Below are 10,939 nucleotides of genomic sequence, written 5' to 3' on the forward strand. Positions count from 1 at the left end.
GGGTTCAGGTTTTCCTGCGTGAAATTCTAGTACGTTGTTTGTGTGTTGAACAACAAGAGACTATAAATGTAGCTTGTTAACCAAGCATACCAGCAGTCACTTCTGACTGAAATAAGCCAACACAGCGGTGTTGAAGATGGAGACTATCCCAGCTGTCTTGGGGCAAGAGGCAGGGTCCACCCTGGACAGGTTGCTAGTCTGTTGCAGGGCTAATACATACACACAGACATTTGCACTCACATTCACACCTATGGGCAATTTAGAGTTTCCAATTAACCTAACCCCACTACCTGCATGCCTTTGGACTGTGGGAGGAAGCCGGAGTACCCGGAGAGAACATTGCCGCCACACAGAAAGACCCTGAATTTGAACTCAGGACCTTCTTGCTGTGAGGCAACAGTGCTAACCACCATCCTGCCCCCTCTAAAAATGTACTAAAATGTTAACACCAATAAATTCACTACTGCCAAAACTCTAGTCTGTCACATTTAGTGATTATTTCACACTGTTAATTTTATTTACGTCCAACTTTGTATCACTAATCCTACTTTTATTTCACAATCAACCACGCCTCAGCAATTGGATACATCTGAAAATCCAAATAAACTATTAGCCTGCTGTTGTATCACTAAAAAACTTTAACTATAATAACTTTCAGCTGCTCTCAAGGCTTCGCCACAGTGGATGATCCGCTTGTTTGATTTGGCACAGATTTTATGCCGGATGCCCTCCCTGATGCAACTCTCCCATTTATCTGGGATTGGGTCTGGCGCTGTGAGAGCATTATCTCCTTTAGCTCATTATAATATCAAACACATGAGCTTTATCAACAATACAAAATTAGTTAAAAAAAAAACACTTTAAATGAGTCCTAGTGGCGTACCACCGCATGCATGCATGGGGAAAAAGCCGACTATTCAGCCCATGTTTATTTGTTAAGTGGGAAAAAAATGAGTTTCTATACAGCCCTAAGGTAAGTAATGGAGCATGGCCAGTAAATTAATATCTACACAAACAACAATGGTGATGAAGCAAAATATTAATTTGACTCTATGTAAAGTAGTATTAAAAAACCCTCCATTATTATATAAATTACCTTACTGTAAACCTAACCGCAGAGCTTTGTAAGTAATGGCGTGACAGGCTGCAGCCTTTTGTGTTTACAAGACACATCTCTCCTCCACTTTGGGTTTCAGCCAAAGTGCCTAAACCCTCCCATTCCTGAGAACTTGACTGAAGTTTATTGTCTTTGCTGATTCCAGAGAAAAATGTCAGGCTGCTTTGACTCTGATCTTTCTTTTTCTCATTGGCTCATTCCTCTTGTGCAGCTGCAGATCTGCTTGAGGAACAGAGTTTCATCCTCTATGGATTAAAAATTGTTATATAGGAGCGATCTTATGGCAGCCCCTCCATTGACCTTTGATGGATGTTTTCCTCCTGCTCTCCCAGATTCTAAAATATATAAACACACACATGCGGCACATTTAATATGCCACCAAGCACAACCTCAATAAAGCAAACGCCACTTAACATTTCTTTCCAGTCTTTCACGAAACACATCAAATCAGCCTAAACTGATTATCCTGTTGTTGCGCTCAGCTCATTCGAAGGCATCTTATCAGTTCGGATAAAAGCGTCAGCTAAAAGGCTGCGGTCTAAACCGACTGATGACATTGCTCCAACACGAGAAAGTCCGCAGAGAGCAAACAGCTCGGCTCAGGCTGTTATCCTGTTTGTAGTGATACCGAGTAAAGCCCTGCTAATCTGAGAGCGGGGGCCAGGAGTGGAACAGGTGGTCCCCCTTTCAACCAGCAGCTAATAATGCACGATGTGTGTGTGCCTGTGTGTCTTCAGAGAAGACAGCTAATTAGAATCAATCAGCTAATAGGCTAGCTGGCCCTGTTGTAAAAATGACTCTGTGTGTTTTTGCAGAGCAACTGCAGCACAACGCTGAATTTCTGTGAACTTGTGCCAGAACTAGGAGGAACTTACATCTTCATCAGTGTCTTCGAAGAATGCAGCTAATAAAAGCGTGTGACCCATTATTTATTGTTTCAGATGAACTTGGCAGTAAAGTGGTCATTGTTCTGTTGTTATGCACAGTTTGACCCTTATTGTTATTAATGGTTTGCACGGGCCATCTCAGGTCCCGCTTCACATGCCAAAATTTCCCAGGGTACTGGTAAGACAGCACTTTGCATGTCAGCTGCACAGGTGTATGGGCGAATGAGCGAGTGACAGATCAACTGTAAAGCCCTGATGTCGAAAAATTAAAACACTTTAAAAGTTTAGACCGCCATAGTAGCAGCACATGCATACCACTATGGAGGGCCATGAGTGCCAAAACAATTTAAAGAAATACATCATTAAAAAATTAATGTTTTATTAATTAATAAAACTGGTAAATAATGAATTTAATTTAAGACATTTTATATTCAATATTAAATCATTAAAGATGTATTTATTTAATTCATTTTGGCACTCGTGGCCCTCCATACATGACTAACGTCTGAATGTTCCTTCACAAGAAGAGGTCAAGCAAAAAACACCGTCACGGTCGATCAGCCAAGGCTGCATCTTCGGAGCACGATTAGCACGATTAGATATCATGGCTGCTCATCAGGGTTATAATAATAACGACCTCATACTTTACTGCTGAATCACAGCCATCTGGTCATACTCAACTTCTTTCCGCTGTACTGCCTCATTGCACAAATCATTTCTTTATAATTATTCACAACGGCGACTACCTGTTGTTCCCAATGAGCGTCAAACATTCAAGTATTCACATCTGCGACCTGCAGGAGGACGGTCATGGGAAATTCAAGAACTAGTTTTGGTAACGATTAAGTGATTCCTGGTTGATGTGCCAACCATTTCTCTTTCATTATGAGCTTCCTGTCATTCACAACTATAAAAGTGTCTCATAAAATTCCAGTTAAAACACCTGTAGAAGAAGAGAATGATGTCTTTATCAGCGAATAGAAGTTTGCCTCACTGAGGTGAAGATCTGGATGTATTAAGGAGATGGAGATTGTTGGGTACGTGAACAAAAATATCACGGGGCAGAGCAACCATGACCACAAGGTGGCCGAGATAAATCCGTAAAACCTTTTTGCACAAATCGATTAACTTAATTGTGATAGTTTAAAAATATATAACTACATATAAAAGGTATAAAGGTTACGTAATATAAACTGACCTATATGGGTCATTACCGTTTTACTTCATGATAGTCATGCCAGGAAATGTATCTTGTTCCACTTTTGGTATGTATATCAGGGCTGGCAGCCTCCAGGGCTAAAAAACAAAGCCAACACGGAAGTGCCAAAAACTGTAGTCCTCCTGTGCCCTGGAGGCTGTCCCCAGAAGGAGGTCAATCCCCAAGATTCCCATGCTAAGATGGCCAACTTTACAGCATTAAAGCGTGTTTACACTCCGGTACATAAACTGGTTTCGGGCCGTATGGATGGTCTCTTTTTTGTCTTTAAGCAGTTCAGGCACTACAGTTTGGTTCAGCCTCTCCAAGAAGTCGGGGTTCAGGTTTTCCTGCGTGAAACTCTAGTACGTTGTTTGTGTGTTGAACAATAAGAGACTATAAATGTAGCTTGTTAACCAAGCATACCAGCAGTCACCTCTGACTGAAAAAAGCCAACACAGCGGTGTTGAAGATGGAGACTATTCCAGCTGTCTTGAAGCAAGAGGGAGGGTCCACCCTGGACAGGTTGCTAGTCTGTCGCAGGGCTAACACATAGACACAGACATTTACACTCACATTCACACCTATGGGCAATTTAATGTTTCCAATTAACCTAACCCCACTACCTGCATGTCTTTGGACTGTGGGAGGAAGCCGGAGTACCCGGAGAGAACATTGCCACCACACAGAAAGGCCCTGAATTTAAACTCAGGACCTTCTTGCTGTGAGGCAACAGTGCTAACCACCATCCTGCCCTCTTTAACTGTTAACAAGAAAATCATCCTTAAACCTAAAGGATCTGGAACTAGACAGTCTTGCTTTTAAAATCCTAGCATGTTTTGGCTTCATATATAGTACAAAAAAACCCTGAATATCATTTAAAAATGTACTAAAATGTTAACACCAATAAATTCACTACTGCCAAAACTCTAGTCTGTCACCAGTGAAAGGAGCTTGCAAAGAAAAGCGTCTGGACTTCTTTGTTGCTTGACGACATTTCATCTCTCATCCGTGTAAGTGGGCGTTAAGGCGTCGCCATCTGACCTCAGGAATTCGCATGATAAGGTGGGGCCAGGTTTCACAACGAGCTCATCGAAACCCTGGCTGATTGGGACCCACACCCAGTTTCACACCTTGGCTCAGGCGATTAGAGGATCATCAGGGGGTCCTTTTGTCCCTCTGTGGGGGGACACTCCCACTAGGTTTAAATCTGGGACTCTCCACCATTTGACCTTAGAACTGAAGAAGCTTCTCCGATGAGAGGTGAAACGTCTTCAAGCAACTTAAAGAAGTCCAGACGCTTTTCTTTGCAAGCTCCTTAGACTACGATGACCTGGATGACTGAGATCCTTCACAGACGCTAGCCTGTCACATTTAGTGATTATTTCACACTGTTAATTTTATTTACGTCCAACTTTGTATCACTAATCCTACTTTTATTTCACAATCAACCACGCCTCAGCAATTGTATACATCTGAAAGAGATTGAGCGTTGATTAGCCGGCAATTTTTTGTGAAACTGTTTCACTTTCATTTAAGTTGCGTTCAAAAGAAAATGAGCGCTTACTTTAAACACCTAGTTTTACTGCAAGTGTTTTAAGTGCAAAAAGGTCTGCAGAGAGATTAAGTCACATTTCTCTAAAAAGCATTTTCTGATGAAGATCACATGATCTTTATATCAGTTTTATTTTGTAAGCCAAGCAGAATGAGCTGGGCGATGATGCTGATAATGGATAATATTCTGTGGAAATGCTGCTCGTACAGCCTCTTCCTTGGAAACGAGCACACACACAAGACCTGCATACTATCAGTGTGTGTGTGTGTGTGTGTGTGTGTACACGTGTGTGTGTGTGTTTATATAAGCCTCTCCCCTGAGAACATTTACAAACAGCTTGTCAAATTTGGCTCACCCTAAGCTTGTTGCTTTCTTTTTTAATGACTGATATTTTTATTGATTTTTGGAACAACACAGAGAGTCAGAACTCTCAAAGACAAAGAAAGGAAACATCTTAAAACAGACGACAAACTCGTTATGCCGTGAATAACAGAAAGTCTGATTAATGAAGAGAGCTTCAGGTAAATTTCAAAGGTCATCTAGTCACATGGCACCACAACAAGAAGCAGATTAAAAACTTGAGCTTCCTTCCCTGTGAAATGAATTTGAATAGAATAAAATATTTGAATCACCCGCATGAAGCTGTGCTATCTATTTATTCTGTTCCCACTCCCTTTTTCTCTGGAACTGGACAATGCTGTTGGCCACTTTCCATATCAGCACTTTACTGCTGCTGCATTCACTCTGTGCCTCTAATCTTTCTATCCATCCGTCTCTAAGGCCTGTTACTGATTACTGAAGATGCAGAATAATTTGTTTCAGGAACTATTAGTGTCATACATTTGATAATTAACGTTAGGCATCAGTTTGGGACTTTGGTGCAGACATCACCTGATAATGAGAGCAACCAGGCATGAGATTCATTTTAATAGCCACTCGGTTTATTATTCTTTGTGGTTAAATGTTTAGATATGGTTTTAAGGTTAAGACTGTATAGTAAATCTGAATATTTAAAGCTGGTGTTTTAGCTTCTTTTTAGCTACTGTTTTGGATCTGAAGCCTTCAGAGTCACTGTTTTGGTTTGACTTTAGTTGCAATTGGCTAGCAAACTAGCTAGCAGCTACACTGCTACGCATTCTCTCAGGAGGTGGTGGAGACCAAAGCAGAGCCAGAAGGAGAAACGTTGCGAAATACGAACCAAGAGTGTTGGAAATCAGAGTTACTTAGTTTATCATTAGTTTTATGTCTTATATTTAGGTTTGAGTTACTTTCCAGTGTGAGTAGTTTCAGTTTAGTTTTGCTCAGTTTTTAGTCTTTGTTTTAGTTTTATTTGCAAAGTGGGTGGTAAGATTTCTGAAGCTCAGATTAGACAATACAATAGAAATAAAACACTTCATGTAGATATTCCTGCAACAAAAAGATTTGTGCTTGGAATGGTTGACTATTCACCCTATATGACAAAAAATAAAACTACATTTTTGTGAGTACATAGTAGTGTTTTAGTTAGCTCTCACTCTTTTTTTAAATTGTAGTTTGTGGTTTTATCTGTTTTGGATCTTTGCAACCAGACTAATGCCAAGGTGTGTGAGCACAGTCTCCCATTAGCACTCATAGGTGTGGCTAGTTTTACAGGTGAGTTTCAGAAGCTGCGCTGCTTTTTTGGCATTAAATATCGGCACAATTTGCAGTAAGTTGTAAATGTTAGTAAATATTTTTGTGTGCTTGATTTAAATGTTCTCCTTTCTTTATTTCACACCTTCAGAAAGGAACGAAAACAAATCAGTGGCAAAAATCTCACAGTTTCCACCTCCTATACGCACTTTTTTTTAAAACACCATAACCCAGCTTGTGTTTCCACAACGTGTTAGAAAATGTGACCTATAGTACCTTAAGGGCTATAGTAACAATGCTTTTCTCTTTATCTGCAGTAAAATGTACAAATTAAGTGATTGATTGTTTGGCCTTTAAATTTTTGCGTTTTGATTTGATCATTTTTAAAATATTTGCCACTGAGATTCTCTTCATGGACAAATTTACTAGCTAGCTGACTGACTTCGGCTCTACTTCACACTAACACCGGATATTTTCTATAAATCAGTCGACAGGCAAAGAACAGAAATCAGCTCTAGTGATGAGTAATAACTGCAATTTATAAGAAATGACTAACGAAGAATTTGCCCTGCTCGATAAAGTTACCACAAATACTGACTTAGTGACTAATATCTATCTATCTATCTGGAAACACATAAAATGATATTCTTAAGGGATTCAAGCAGGGGAGGCAGATGGGTACACAAATGGAGAGTTTGAGTTTTCTCTCTCTCCCACTGACTCTCATTAACACCTCTCCCACACACACGCACACACATAAAGTACACCGAGAGTCCAGAGCGATGCAGTGGAAGGTGGAGGTAGAGAGAATCAGGCTGGGAGCTTCTATAATTAGAGGAGCATTCAGGAGCCATACTGCTGAGTTGTTGAATGTTTAATGTGAGGCCGAGAGCCGCTGCAGTGACTGAGAGGAAACCTCTGAGCTCCTATACATCTCCTCATAACACACAAACTGAGGCACGCACAGCGAGGGACGGGGCGAGCGGCAGTAGTAGTAAACTGAATGAGTGGATTCAGGTTTCAGAGAGGAAACAACAGCACACACACACCATCTGAGGGTGTAATTCCCGGCTATTGTCTGTAACCTGAAACTCGTAATCGCACAGAAACTTGAAACTCCTGTGGATGAGGTCATCCTCTACCACGTACTCCAAATATAGTCACTTGTAACACTTTTAAACTTCACTTCTTTGTTACAATATGCTGTGCTTAATGCAGTTTGGTTCAGATGACACCATATTCCTTACCTATTGCTTTGAAAGGCTTTTTCAGAGAAAACTTTAAGACTGTTAAATGTTTTAATAATGTTCTATAACTGATTTTCTTTTTACAGCTGCACCTGTCCTGTAAAACGTCTCTGGAGATGCTTCCAGGCAGCTCAGTATGCAAATAGATTTGGTAAACAAAACATTTAAAGCTAACAAGCTGAAGACTAAGACATTAGAGATTAAAATTTAAACATAGTTCCTTAAACAGATGTGTTCAAAGTATTATTTTACATCTCTGTGTTTTTAGTGCTGCACTAATCAGGTGCTTTGGATTCGACTCCATTCTACTGATCCTATTAAACATAGATTACATTTGGCACATTGGTCCAGTCCATTAAATAAAATGATAACAGCCCAGTTCCACTTATCCACAACCACAGTTAAAAACAGCACTCGGCTACACTACCCATGTACTTTTTTTTGATGGACTCTACATGTGAGATCCTGGAGAAAGCCCACGCAAACACAGAGAGAACAGAGAGAGAATGTGCTTCTCGAGGTCAATACAGATCTTTGAAATTTTAAAAACAATTAGACTGACTTTAAATGGTAAATGGCCTGTATTTATATAGCGCTTTACTAGTCCCTATGGACCCTAAAGCGCTTTACACATCCAGTCATCCACCCATTCACACACTGGTGATGGCAGCTACATTGTAGCCACAGCCACCCTGGGGCGCACTGACAGAGGCGAGGCCGCCGGACACTGGCGCCACCGGGCCCTCTGACCACCACCAGGGTGAAGTGTTTTGCCCAAGGACACAACGACCGAGACTGTCCAAGCCGGGGCTCGAACCGGCAACCTTCCGATTACAAGGCGAACTCCCAACAATGTTTAAAATGTTTTACAGAAGAAAAAATACATTGTCAGCGCACTCTAGAGGCCTCAAACTATGTCAAACATGCATTTTTTGGCATTTTCTCCTGCTATTAATTTTACAGGTTCACCGTAATAAACCTGTTATTAAATTATATTAACTGATATTTGGCCCTTCTTTTGGTTAACTGACAAACTTAATCTGATATAACATAAGGATTAAAAAAATCCTGGTTATATTGCCTTTTTCTAGGATGGGGAAAGGTATTCAAAATGTGACCGTAAAGCAAAACAGCACTGGCCATTCAAAGGTATCATCACGCTCTGGGAGAGTTAATAATTGACTATTAATTGACTTTACGCATCCTCTTTGTTTTTATGCTTTTCCTTATTGTGTGTTATTAATATTTCGTTGCATAACAGACATGAAAAGAGTACAACTGATCCCTGTGAGCCAAAAGCTCAGGCTTCAAACTGCTCTAAATGCTCAGTTTATCATCCCAGCAGCTCCACCCACCTGCTGGTAAAACCTTCTGTTTACGAGGGCTAGCCAATCACAAGAAAGTTGTCTTAAAGGCAGATGATGGCTTGAGGTGAAGCACAAAGGCTGCGTATTACGTGAAAATCATTTTGACAGGTGAATCATACACGCTGAGAATAAAAACAATGTGCTGGAAATAGGTCCTGTTTAGTAAAAGGCCTGGTCAACACTGATAACAGGCCTACTTTACAAAAACCAGCCAGCCAGATTTACAGACTGTGTCACGTCTATGCCACATTCAAAGAATCAAAACAAACTCATCATGCTGACTCACCTGCACTCCAGTCATAAAAAGATAAATATTAGTACTGGTTATTTAAGGGGTGACTTGAAAAAAAAAAAGAAACACCATCACAATCTGTAAATCTAAGCAAATCGACTATTTGATGTGTCATTCACCAAGACCAGTACGGCAGTTAAAGAGTTTTTCTTTAAGCCTTTAAACACTATTTACATGGATGTCAAATAACTATATGGTAACGTGACACAAACGGGAACGCCTCATTAAGCCTGAGCTCTCATCCCAACATCATAACTGAACCATGTCATTATTTACAACTCATTTCAACTCCTTATCTGATTCACAACATCTGCAAGGGCACCGGTTCGTGCTGGCTCGCTTGTATTTGGTTGTGCTGCTTTTAGTTTGAGCGTTTCAGAAAACACTACACTGGGGTGTGATGGTCACCACACCCCAGTGGTTCAGAAAATCTGGCCTGAAACAGAAGTAAAAGCCCCCAAAACATAAATATTCATATTCAATTCAATTCAATTCAATTCAATTTTATTTATATAGCGCCAAATCACAACAAATGTCGCCTCAAGGCGCTTCATAGATACAGAGAAAAGCCCAACAATCATATGACCCCCTATGAGCAAGCACTTATTCCTGTGTGGAGTGTTTGAGGAGCTCTAAGCTTCTGTAACACCTCCTCTAACACTGCGTTTTATTATCATGTAAGGCTTCTGCTGCCAGCTTCCTTTTCACAGTCATGTTTAATGTATTTTTTCCCCATCTTTTATGGAAAATACACAGTGTCCTTAGAGCAGAGTGACCGGGGAGTGGCAGAACAGACAGGAATGTGTTTTAAAGGCAAAGCCAGGGCAGCATTTTAACTCTCAGGATGACTTGGACATTCTGCTTCTATAGTTTAGGGTCACACTGCAGCAGCTGAGCTCGTCCTCGCTGTATTTAAACAGCCTACATGACTGAGATCTTTCGCTCCATAATAAAAACGTGGATGGTTTGCTTTGAGCTCACCTGTGACTATCAGGCTTTTTGAATGACCATTCAGAAGACAGTTATTTTAGTGGCAAGCAGATCTACTCCTCTACGGCCAGTTTTGTTGTATTTATCTCGTACATTCAAATATAAAGAGACACATTTAAATCCGTGACATGTCTGTTAAGCAGCTCATGCAGCAGAGGGTTCATCACCGGACACTCACCCTGATCAGGACCGGATTTCTTCCACAGGAGAGGCTGGGGAGCGATGCGGCGGCCGCTTCGGTGCTCCTGTGCTTGGCTCGCTGATCTACAGTCTGGGTGTAAACCGTCCTCCGTTACCGTGCCAGCCTCTGTCTCTCTTCTCGGGCTCGGCGGGGGGTCTCCTGGCAGGTGACGGCGGACTCTGATTTTCCTGCGCCCCGGAAGCGCAGCGCAAAAACTCTAATCTCCGCAGCTCGCTCCGCTTCGCCTCGCGCTTTCTGGTTGCCGCCCCACCGCCCCCTGACGTCATGGAGGAAAGCCCTGGCCGGTGACGTCACGTCACCGTCAATGTGGAAACCCCTCCCCGTGGCGCAAGGGCTAGTTTACTGTAAATGTGCAATAAAAAATAAATAAAAAGGACAGATTTGCTTTAGCTGCTTCTTAGATTACCACCTCTAACACAGCAGCACCATGTTTATCTATTAAGATCTATTATCTATTGGGTCCAAATCCCAAACGA

At 41.3% G+C, this 10,939-nt stretch overlaps 1 protein-coding gene across 1 annotated transcript in view; it reads right to left on the bottom strand.

The window, feature by feature from the left end:
• Positions 1–10,679, bottom strand: part of rnf19b (ring finger protein 19B) — a 46,397-nt gene extending 35,718 nt beyond the window's left edge. The window contains exon 1 of the mRNA XM_085148448.1: positions 10,440–10,679. The gene's annotated coding sequence lies outside the window, so the exon portion shown is untranslated. The remainder of the gene's footprint in view (positions 1–10,439) is intronic.
• Positions 10,680–10,939: the final 260 nt, after the last annotated feature.

This window comes from Neolamprologus multifasciatus, chromosome 22 (assembly GCF_963576455.1).
Source record: "Neolamprologus multifasciatus chromosome 22, fNeoMul1.2, whole genome shotgun sequence".
NCBI classification, from domain to species: domain Eukaryota; kingdom Metazoa; phylum Chordata; class Actinopteri; order Cichliformes; family Cichlidae; genus Neolamprologus; species Neolamprologus multifasciatus.